The 11,692-nt window shown below is 39.8% G+C and overlaps 1 long non-coding RNA gene across 2 annotated transcripts in view; it reads right to left on the bottom strand.

Moving 5' to 3' along the window:
• The window catches only part of LOC111231452, a 13,172-nt gene extending 3,935 nt beyond the window's left edge, over positions 1–9,237 (bottom strand). Inside the window, exons 1-3 of one of the 2 annotated variants that reach the window (XR_002665499.1) lie at positions 9,154–9,237; positions 8,641–8,752; positions 6,711–6,897 (exon numbers count right to left, since the gene is read on the bottom strand). This is a non-coding gene — a long non-coding RNA (uncharacterized LOC111231452). Of the gene's footprint in view, positions 1–6,710; positions 6,898–8,640; positions 8,753–9,153 lie in introns of those variants that run through there. The other variant, XR_002665500.1, reaches the window with a different exon arrangement.
• Positions 9,238–11,692: the final 2,455 nt, after the last annotated feature.

Here is an 11,692-nt window from a genome sequence, read left to right as displayed (position 1 = left end):
ATTTGCTACATCCAGATACTCTTACGAATGCCTCCTGTGAATTTGTTTGGTGCTTTTTTTTTCGTTTTGTGCAGGAAACCTCTCCATTAGCTGGAGAGCTAATCAAAGACTAAGAAGGAGGAGGAAGGAGTGGCTGCCAATGCAAAACAAAACTTCAGACTCCAGAGTGCTTATGATGGCTCTACTTAATCTAACATGTATTATATAATAATAATATGCATAATATGTAAATACATCAAGAATGTGAAGAAAATCTATCACAGAAATTTGACCAAAGAACATTTCCTCCACACATGCTTGCATCCTGTGGGCGATAAAGCCCAAAAGTAGTTCCTCTGCCAGTGGATGTGTAGTATGAGACCATGTGTGAGGTGAGAGGAGGGTGGTTTAGAGACTGAGCTTTTCAGCCTTCCGCAACTATCATGTCGTGGGTAAATCGCACTCATTATGCTCTGAGTGGAACCACATGCTGAGGTTTTCTGAACGCGGTATATAGGGAATATTTGGGGCTTAAGACACTGATGGCTTTTGTCCCTCCATACACTGATGTCAGGCTATTTTTGGACCATCTTGAATATTTCATAGTGAAAACCATCCTGAATGCATACAGATGCTTCCCATCTCAAGCTCATGTTCTTTGTTAATGATAAACGGAAGTAGATTTATATTTTCTCTTTTGTGATTGATTTTAAAAGAAAAGAAAATTATATATCTGTATGTCTTAACAGTAATACTTCTTTTCTCATAATTTACAGATCCAGTGGCACAAGTCAGAGTTCATGACTTTACCCCTATGTTTGTTTTCTAAGCCCACTCATTCCTGTTCCGGTCGGAGAATCCCAGAGCTGTGATATCTCTCTTCTTGTCACATGTTCATGATCCTACAGGTTTAAGGACTGTGATCGAAATCCAGATTAAATCATTCTTTCCACCCCACCCCTTCAGTGCAGTTTGGATTGTTGTGACTTTTTTTTTTTTTGTACATCAGATATTTACGAATGCCTCCTGTGAATTTGTTTGGTGCTTTTTTTTTCGTTTTGTGCAGGAAACTCTCCATTAGCTGGAGAGGCTAATCAAGACTAGAAGGAGGAGGAAGGAGTGGCTGCAAATGCAAAACAAAACTTCAGACTCCAGAGTGCTTATGATGGCTCTACTTAATCTAACATGTATTATATAATAATAATATGCATAATATGTAATATACATCAAGAATGTGAAGAAAATCTATCACAGAAATTTGACCAAAGAACATTTCCTCCACATGCTTGCATCCTGTGGGCGATAAAGCCCAAAAGTAGTTCCTCTGCCAGTGGATGTGTAGTATGAGACCATGTGTTGAGGTGAGAGGAGGGTGGTTTAGAGACTGAGCTTTTCAGCCTTCCGCAACTATCATGTCGTGGGTAAATCGCACTCATTATGCTCTGAGTGGAACCACATGCTGAGGTTTTCTGAAGCGGTATATAGGGAATATTTGGGGCTTAAGACACTGATGGCTTTTGTCCCTCCATACACTGATGTCAGGCTATTTTTGGGACCATCTTGAATATTTCATAGTGAAAACCATCCTGAATGCATACAGATGCTTCCCATCTCAAGCTCATGTTCTTTGTAATGATAAACGGAAGTAGATTTATTTTTCTCTTTTGTGATTGATTTTAAAAGGAAAATTATATATCTGTATGTCTTAACAGTAATACTTCTTTTCTCATAATTTACAGATCCAGTGGCACAAGTCAGAGTTCATGACTTGTACCCCTATGTTTGTTTTTCTAAGCCACTCATCCTGTTCCAGGTCATGGAGAATCCCAGAGCTGTGATCATGTTGAAGTGTGGTTTATTTTCTTAACTTAGTTACAGTGGTTGCTTGGTCAGTGATTTACTGTTTGCCTGTGTGGGACACCAGTGAAATTTGTTAATGCATACAGTACGTATTACAACATGTGATGGTGATGCAGGGATGTTTGTCACACGTCTGCAGAGGAGATTGATTATTTCAAGTCCTTGGAGTTATCACTCAGGTTATTGAGGGGAATCCTCCTGCAAAACATTTCTCTTTGAGGAAACATTTGAATTAAAAGTCCATTCTTCAGGATGTAGGGAGCTTACCTATAGTTAGGAAGAGCACCCATACAGGACACAGCATCTAATGACCATCCCAATGAACCATAAGTACAAAACAGGAGACCTGCTGCAGGTGGCTGGCCAGTTAATTGGAAAATCTGGTTCGGCTAGCTTTGAAAACAAAACACAGTCACGGGACATTATGGATCATAAACATGCTGGTGTTTCTATTTGGTAAATATTGAAACAAAAATAAATGTGACCTGCCATGTCCTGCTGCCCGTGATATTCACATCATGGTCAATAGGAGCAGGTTGTTACAAGATAGTAAATCTCTGACGCTGTTGACGATAGCCATTACAGCATGCTATTAAAAATCCATACAGCCACAAGGTCTGCCATTATTGCGTCAAGGCAAACAGTAAATTGGAGTCAGAGGTTGACACGGGCTCTATATCTTAATAAAAGAAGTGGTTTGCTTCTGATCATCCTCTGAATCAGTGTCAGAGTGAGGAAGGTAGAAGCACGGGGTGCTGGCGCCAGAGACAGAGACACACAGACTGAGAGAAAGAAGGGCCCTGGTTCAACTCTCATCTGGTCCTGTGGGGGATCAATGACTACAGCCAGTGTCAGCAGCGTGCTTGCCCTCTGCAGTCATTGCGAGTTTAGTTGACGTTAATCACTGCGATTACTCATTACCACCTGTTATCCCACTGAATTATTGATGGCAGTCCGGGTGAGATCCAGCAGTATAGGTGAAATTCTCGGTCAGATAAAGATGCAAGATAAAGGTTAGCCTGATGGGAAATCTTGATGACAGTCAGTCATCAGTCTTGTCAGTACAAAAGAAGAATGTGAGACAAAACAACAGGCTGTTAATTGACCGCGTAAAAGTTAAATAGGGGCACGAGAGTAGCGCAGCACAAATACGGGAGAGCAAACTTAACATATCTTACGTTAAACAGACCTATAGATCGACCTTAAGAACTGCAAATGTTTAAAAACAGAAAAAAGAAGGCACTCGTAGGTTATCACGTTTTCCTTATGTAACTGTACTGTATGTATGGTCATCGGATGGATGTACAGTAAACTAGTCAGTTCACTGCAATGGCAGATTCATTTTTTTATTTGCAGTCTAGTAAAATATTGTGCACATTTATGTATCAAACACATTTCTGTCATTCTATTAACAAATACTGAGACAAAAAAGGAGGCAATTAATTATTGTTTAGCTTTTTGTTACAATAATAGAGAACTGTCCTGTTATCATTGAAAATGCAGCAACTAGAACTAAGTCCATTTTTTGTCAGTGGTCATTTGTTTTAATGATCAATACTTTTGCATGTTTTTAAACCCGCATTGAAGTCATCATTAGGATTCTTGTCAGTGTGATTGTTTTGCTAAGTTGTTGTCTTTTACCACACTTTGCTGCAGGCAGTTCAACCTTGCCTGTTCTGAACGTAAGATACAGACAATACGGGCACAGATCATAAACTCCACAGGGCCATGCTCCTGTCTTGTTATTTCCAACAAACAGCCCACAGTCTACGTCCATTGATCCATTATCTGTATAACCAAGTCAGTGTTAGGGAAGGCTGGAGACTATCCTAGCACATCAGACATGTGGTGGGGTCTATCACACAGCTAACATTTAACAACCATTCACATTCACAGTTTGAAGTTTCCAATTCACCTGACATGCATGTCTTTGAGCTGTGGGAGGAAACCAGGAGAAATGAATTTCTGCTGGAAGGCCGGAGCCAGCTGGTGGATTTGAACCTTCTTGCTGCGAGGCCTGGTCGCTTCTATAATCCCCTAATTTCTCCCATATTGACAATTATGATTATTTGAGAGACAAAAGGTCCCTGAGAACCCTCAGACTTCAGGACAACATATCTCTTTTCGTCACTTTGTACATCATTAGTTGTTGAATGATGAGCCCAGTGCAGAGTAATTGTTGTGAAACTGAGACAGGTTTGAACAGATTTGACATAATGAACATCATGTTCAAGATGGTAAGATATGGGCAGTTCTTAGAATCACCAGTTATCCACCAAATGATCTCAGAAACTGGAGAGAATTTTGTGTTATGGCACCCTGCAGAATTTAAACCCGTTCAGATGCTCTCGTTCTGTCTTTTTATACGGCGTTTGTATATTCAAGAGTGTTTAAAGCGTTACAGGCAAAAACTTTTGTATCCACCGCAGCCATTTTGCCCAACAAACTCTCACTGCCCTGCTGTAATTATCCAAACATTAGTGAAAAATGAGACACTCTTCAGACATTACCTGCAATGAGGTGCTGCTCCAATACACAGTTTGTACAGTCACACTGAAAGAGGGAGAGATATACACTCATTTTCCAGACTAATGTCAAAGCCCACTCCGGAGCGAGTGAGTAGTTTGGGCCCTGCTTAATAAACAAGGTGTACCAAGGAGTACAAGGAGTACCACCCATTTTCTTTGGCTGCATGAAGTCCACTGTATAATAACGAAGACATGAGAAGCCCGTCAATCAGCCTGAAAATGTTTTTTTTTTTTTTTCTTTTTTTTTGGTACTAGAGACATAAACAGTCCTTATTTGGTCTCACAGAACTGCTTTGGACTGGCCTGCATCCTCAGTGGTCATGCTGCAGTAACCAAATGTTTCCACCAACTTGTCATGTACGTTTGGGTGAACAGTACTCTTAGCCACAGTGTTTCAAGGCAGGTCATTGTATTTTGCTTTGCACCACACCACCCACATTAAGTGGCCTCATTATAGATAGTCAGTTATTGTATTTTAAGGGTCAGTGGGAAAGTTCTCTGAATAATCCTTGCAAAATGCTGTTTTTCATGCTGCTGCGGTGTATCTGGTGAGGCCACAGGTCATTTGACCTGTAACCAGGACATTCTCCGTTACAATTAACATGTGGAGACTCTGTGAGAACAGATGAAGCAAACACACCCACAGTCCCACTAGTACACACACATCCTTGTTCTTTTCAAATTTGTGGGGATATTACACTGACTTCTATTCATACCTTAATCACTAACCTTAACCTGAACCCTCATCACTTAATCTTAATACTTATACTAACCCAGTCCCTTATGTACTACATTCCTCTTATTATATATATATACACACACACACACACACACACACACACACACACACACACACACACACACATAAGTATGCATGTATTTACACAAAAGCTATATATAGTGTATATTCAGTGTGTATTCTTGGTAAACAGTAGTGTCGACGAGACAGGACGGGGCGTAGTTGGGCGGGCGGGTCAATACATGCTGGGCAACTGGGAAGTAGGAAGATGGTAGCAGATAATCTTAGGTGTGTGAGTGAAGGGTTGGAACTGAAGACAAATGTATTTTTTCTATCTTTAAACTGTACTTCAGTAAAATATGTTTGATATGTGTTTTCATGTAATATATTATACATTTTTTCTAACTGAACTCCACAAACTACAAATTGAGCAGTACAAGCTTCACGGAGGCAGAACGCACACACAGTAACTTGATAAACATTTTTGTTTGTTTATTTGCTTTATTCTTTTTAGAAAAGGGCATTCTTAGCATTTTGGCCATTCACAACTTTTCATGGGCTTTAAATTACTTACAGTTCAGTTAAAGACAGTTTATGGGGCGATGATTGTTAAGTGCCGCATACTGAAATTAACAGCAACATTTCACCACATTTAGCTCCAAATAATGTAAAAAAAGTGGTGTGAATTTTTGAAGTTGCTTTTTACCAGATTTACAGCAATATTTGTGAACTTTGTCATATTTACTTTTCTTAAAAAAATATTTAATATAATTTTAAGATTAAATCTAAATAAAGTTAAAAGCATTGAACAAGTGTGTCCCAGCCAGTTTCATCACTTTTTAGTGTCCCCTGGAAACACTTCCATTGTGTTGTCAGTATTTGCGGTGCACTTGTTGTCAAATTGATGTAGGGTTAGGGTTGTTTTCTGAATTTGTTTTTTTGTCTATTTGCATGTGTTTTCTTAAGGTGCAGTGCTTTGAGCTCTCAGGGCCACCATAAAAAAAGAGACAACTGAGGCAATAGAGGCAGACAGAGCGGACTGATACGATGTGGGTTTGAGGTGAGCAACAACACACACACAGTCTCACTCCCCACTCCCCAAAAAAAAAGTCTGAGTGAGGATTTAGCCCTCGATCACATCACATTTTTCATAAATTGCGTGGTGACAGTGCAGTAGGGAACAAAGCTGTGCAAAGATTTTTACAAGTTCAGCTAAACAGTGTGGGCATACTGCTGCCAACTCGCTATTATACCAGCGTGAACGTGTCAAATTCTATCTCATCTGGAGTACACTACCAGCCTTGTCTTTCTGCACACACACAATATGATCAGTTATGTTCACATAAGAAGAAAATCTTTTTGATATTGAGATAACAATTAGAAATAACAAACGAATAGAAGTGATCTTGGCATCCATACAGCACCATGCCATGTTGTTTGTTGAAAATACAGCTTCTAGATTGAAAAGATTTGTCAGAGGCTTTTTTTTTTTTTTTTTTACCCCAAGTGGAAAAACTGTTATGTTATAACTGTTAATATATTCAGTCAGATGTATCAGACTGTCAGGTGCAGAAAGCTGCACCTCGATTGATAGAGATCTGGGTTTACTTGCCAGTATGATGACATGTACAGTATTAAAGGAATAAAGTAGTTTGGTTACATGTAATAAAGGAATGGTCATGTTTAGCAACAGTCCTGTCTCCAGGGCTTTGTTTTTCCAATCAAAATCAATTGGTGGATGCAGAAATAAGTTATTTTGCAGGGATCTGAGGGAAGGTCTGAAGAAATAACCTGAAAAAAAAAGAAAAAAAAAAAGAAAAGTGAAACATAAGATTCAACTCTCCTGCCCACCTTGTGCAATCTTTGTACAGCACCAAACAGTTGTGGTTTGGGGTAGTAATGATTGAAGCTTTGATTGCCAGAAGCTGTTGGAGATGGACACATCTGTTTATTATTTTAGTATAAGGGCAGGACAGGGATTTGGAAGTGAGAGATAGGAGATGACATCTGCATTCATAAAATACTCAGCTGCCATTTGTTTTGCTGTCTCTGTCAGCCTCCTTTAATGTCATATCCTTGTAGAGCTTGATGTGCTGGAGCCTGTGACTTGCTAATGCTCAGAAACACCGAGCAATCTGGTACTCAAATGACGGTACAGTCTCAAATAATGCCTGGGATGCATCCTTAACCTCCAAATTACTAATCCCCGTTCTTTGTATGAAATTTGTTTGTTTGTTTTGAATGTGTTTTGTTAGTAGTTCCTGGCATCTCTTCAGAAAATCTCCCAAACACACAAATGTAAATCACTGCGTAGCAATATCACATATGCAAAGTAATAAAGCATATTGTATAAACATGTTTTAAGAGCATAAATCCATTTTTAGTTTGGGTTTGGAGCCTCTCTCATTCTTCCCTTCTATCTCCGTTATTGAATGCATCTGTTTGTTCAAAATGTCACTGATTTCTCAGCCTCAGTTTAACTTTTATACTGTGTCCAAGCTGTTGAGCATATTCTCAGGCTGGATTGTAAGTCCCCAGAGGAGTGGCAGGGACTGCACTGGTTTTTATTTCACAACATTTATTGGCTGATTAGCAGAACTATGGGACTGTGACTTCACCAGCATTTACATGTGGTGGTCATCAAGTGGATGTCAGCATTCAATCAGCATGTCTCAAACAGTACAGGGATACACAGGCGACAGAATAATTACACAAAAGGTAGAAATCTGTGCTGCCAGGAAGCTTTGCATTATTAAGCCTATAACATCCGCACGCTCTAGCATACAGGATACTGTAGGTTCAAGAATTTGTCGAGGAATTCCTTCCTAATGATCACTGCCATTTTGTTTTGCTTTTTACATAGAGTCCTAGTTTTGTTTGTGTTCACTTTATTAATTGCAGGCCCCTAACATATCCTTATAAGGTATTTTCTTTTCAACTCTAATAGCTAGCTCTTACCCTCTGCCTATCACTGCCCCATCAAACAACACAAGCTTACTACAAAAGCATGTTATTATCAGAAATGCTGAGAACCTATTGACATGGTCCCAGGGTCAGGTCCAAAGGTATTTGTGGAGTAGTCAGAAGTATTTTAGAGCCAACATAATGCTGTGTTTGTTCCTCTTCATTGTAAAACTTTTGTTTTCCTTCAAAAAAAAAATTGGGTATTTGGTCAATTCTCAAGTTTCTCTGAATGTCCTATTTTTGCCATTATGGCATTATTCTTTTCAAATGATATTTTTTGGCCATTTCATTTCAAATTTCATTTATTGATAGGACTGTATAGACACAGGAAAGGCAGGGGAGAGAGAGGGGATGACATGCAGCAATGGGCCCAGGCTGCTGCAGTGGTAAGGACTCAGCACTTAACCAGGTGAACTACAGGTACATTCGTTCAACCAGGACACTGATTAGCACTGATTAGTCAACATTGCTGTGTGGCTTACAGCTAACAAGTTGCCACTCATTATAGGAGCTATTTTTATTTTTGCTTTTTTTTATAGCCAGTGTTAGCATGAAGAGCTGTTTACTTACCAGTTTAGAAGAAACGCTGCGAGTTCAATTACAGCTGTATCTGGTCGTTTTCTGTTGTCAGTTGCAGCAGGCGAGATTGTTGAGGTGGAAAAACACCTGTAAATCTTGAACTCTTGAGACAGGGAAAAGGTGTTGAACAAGCTATATCAATGTGTTTTTTCTAATACAATTATATGGTTCACAGGACTACTTGTATGCAGACCACACAGAGAATTATCACCCAACTCTGCAGTTCTCCTCAGCTCTATGAGTCATTTTAGCTTCGCTTTGAATTGAGTGGACCATTTAGCAGCTAAAGAGCCAGATGAATACTGGACTTACATTCATCAGGTGGCCAGAAACACAACTGATGTGCAGCACCTTGAGTATTTGCTGATGCAGCAAAAAGAATCACGCTTACAAATACAGTTAGGTTTAATTCAATCAGAGCTATGCAGCTTTGCGTCTCAGAGGTCAACATGCACATCTGGCTGTCTGTGCACATTCAGAAGTGGAACGAAAATGTTTACTCACCTTTTTGTAATTTCCCATTTAAGTGAAGAAGAGGTGAAGCAAATATTCACTGGTTCTTAGTGTGACTGCATCTTTAAGACTTTGTTAGTGGGCTCAGCCCCTGGCGCCATGTAAAGCATATTGTAATAAGGCTTAACATGCTGATTGAAGATAAAGCTGAGAAAAGGAAATGTAGAGGAAAGGGAACTGGGTTGTGTAATCTACTACTGAATGATCCCTCATTGAGAAGAACAACATGCTGTAGTATTATGACTTTTATTTGTTTTCACTTTTGTTTTGGATTATGCTTCATAAAATAAAATCATTGTCTGTGTTATTACTTTAGGAAACCTTCATGACAGCATCTCTAATTGCTGTGTTGGTTATCCCAAGGGGCTTCAGAGATAAAGGGACAAGAGGCCAGTTGGGGGAAGGCGGCATCTGCCTTCCTTTGTTCTTAAAATTCCTGTGCTGCACGCAAGTCCCATGACATGCTCACCTCCTCCGATGCCAGTCAGACTAAGATTAGAAAGACACACCTCAACGCCACTTTTTTAAGATACATGGCCTGTTTACCGGTATGTTTGGAGGAATCTTGACTGGCCACTTTATGCTTGAATTGCACTGGGGAGACAGAGTGACAGAATGAGCAAGAGGATAGATATTAATGCCAGAATGTGTGGGTGTATGGAGGATAAGCTTGAAGGAGAAGATAGGTAGGACAGGTTTTAGGCTTCAGATCGAGACAGCTGAGGGACATGAATGGCATGAAAACATGAGAGTGCGCCCTGCGATACCATCTCTTCAGCCGGTTTCCTTTTGCTTTGGAACATTGCTCGCATTGCTAATGGTATATGTAGGCTGTCGACGAGCTTAGACCTGTTCCCCCGACTTTTAAAATAGAACAGCCGGTCCCTGTGTTTGGCTCTTCCTTTGCAGCAAGGCCCGTCAAGTACCAGCCCAAAAATGCAAACAGGACATCTCATTGCTCAGGGGAAACCATTCCTCATTATGAAGGGAAAAAAAAACAACACGGATGTAGAAACATGCCTTGTTATACCAAAGTCATTACAGAAACTGCCTTGCTACTGAGCCAGAATAATTGGCAGTAAATGCTACCTTTTTTAGAGAAATTGGCATAGAATTCTCAACCTTTGCTTTCTGCACTACACAGACCAGCACTTGCATTATTAGACACCTCAATAAAACCATAAACCATCAAGTGTCTGGTGGATTTTCTATTTTATCTATGTGGATATCCACCTGCCTATTCTTTCATAATCTCCTGCATAGATTCACAAGTGTTTGTGCAGCTCATTTCATCCAGTTAGTGAAGCCGGTTTGATGCAAGCGGTGTCAACAAGGTCAGCCAAAGGGTAGAGAAGTGGGAAATAGAAGCAAGATTATACAGTGTTGATTACAGTTTACGACAGTGGGACAGATTTCTAATGAAATTACATGTCACTGAGACTTTGATTGCTCCTGTTATTAGTATCTTATCAGCAACAGGCTGATGACAATGTGATCGTGGGGGCAGGGCTACCTCAGTGCCCCCACCGTGTGTTTCTATGTGGCTGTTCAGAAAATATTAATGTGTGGTGCTGGGTGATGCAGAGATAGAAATCTGATCACTCAAAACCTTGTACTAAGCAGCAGTCTGTGGTCTTTTTGGAAATGATCAACCCGGAGCAATTTGATAAACTAGAGGCAAGCATGGAGAGAATTAAGGTGTAGAACAAAGCTCCCTTTGGGTCTTGCAATATGCGTCTGTCACCCTACCGAGAAGACTTTTTAACCTGTGGCCCTTTTTATTGCTTTTACCACCGGTGTCGCTGATTTCTGTCGATTTTTCTTGTCTTACCCATTAGAGATGTTTTGTGCAAGGGTCTGAAGCAGTACTAATGGTGGGAGGTGGCAAAAGGTGCATGGCATGTATTTGAAAAAGCACACACAGACACAGAACTGTCATGAGATAGTGTTGGAGTAATGATATTATATATTTGAATATTTAAGCCATAGTTAATATTTTTCATACACATATATTATTTGCCTTCTTTTGTGCAAACAGATAAGGTGAAGCATAGAAATATTCATGTCATTCTGTAAGGTAAAGAGTAAATGAGAAACAAAAAAGAAAACAAAACCTTTGGGTTTATTGACAGTTGATATGACATCGGTTGCCAAATTACAGTTATTTATACAGAATTATAGTAGCTCCTTATACAGTGTTGTCTGTTATTCCTTCCTCATTTCCTTCAGTAATGTTGGTGGCTCTCGTTCCCCTGGAGAAGGCTATGTAGAGCTGGCTGTTAGCAAACACTGCCTGTGGGAGGTAGATGCCAACTTGCTCATTTTCTTGTACTTAAGAATTATTACCTGACTTCTCTGGAGCACTGTGCGCAAAGTTTGGCATCTTCACATCTTGCCAACTGTGCTGTTATTGTTGTTGTATTTGATGCTTCTTTTTAGGCTTATTCCATTAGAAACAGTAGCAAAGTAGACTTACACTAAAGTAGGGACGGCATGATACTAGAAATTTGGTAGTCGGTACCAATGCCAA

The sequence above is a fragment of the Seriola dumerili genome, unplaced genomic scaffold, assembly GCF_002260705.1.
Source record: "Seriola dumerili isolate Sdu_G_001 unplaced genomic scaffold, Sdu_1.0 BDQW01000017.1, whole genome shotgun sequence".
Lineage (NCBI taxonomy): Eukaryota > Metazoa > Chordata > Actinopteri > Carangiformes > Carangidae > Seriola > Seriola dumerili.
Note: the sequence above shows the minus strand (reverse complement) of the source record. Positions and strands in the feature narration are given on the sequence as shown.